Source organism: Egretta garzetta, unplaced genomic scaffold (genome assembly GCF_000687185.1).
Source record: "Egretta garzetta isolate BGI_Z169 unplaced genomic scaffold, ASM68718v1 scaffold101, whole genome shotgun sequence".
Classification (NCBI taxonomy): domain Eukaryota; kingdom Metazoa; phylum Chordata; class Aves; order Pelecaniformes; family Ardeidae; genus Egretta; species Egretta garzetta.
In genome coordinates, this window is record NW_009258666.1 from 1,005,609 (window position 1) to 1,005,876 (window position 268).

At 51.5% G+C, this 268-nt stretch overlaps 1 protein-coding gene across 1 annotated transcript in view; it reads left to right on the plus strand.

Annotated features, from left to right (window-relative positions):
• Positions 1–268, plus strand: part of RUNX3 (RUNX family transcription factor 3) — a 63,690-nt gene that overhangs the window by 23,409 nt on the left and 40,013 nt on the right. The gene's annotated exons all lie outside the window — the stretch shown is intronic.

Sequence of the window (268 nt, forward strand, 5' to 3'; positions counted from 1 at the left end):
TTAACTCGCTCCTGACATCACCTTCAAGGGAGCCCGGGTTATTATTTTTAATCAAGTCTTCGCGTTGCCCCGCGGTCACAGCATCTTAGATATTCCGTACAGTTAGGAGCTCTCAGGCAACTTTGAAGTTTAATGAGAGTGGAGGTTAATTACCTTCCTGGGAGAGGGAGAGAGAGAGGCAGCGAAGGGAGATCTAATCTGCAAAAAAAAAAAGAAAGCGAAGAGCTGAAGCACCGGCACCGGGCTGCGCTCCCCGCGCTCCCCGCCG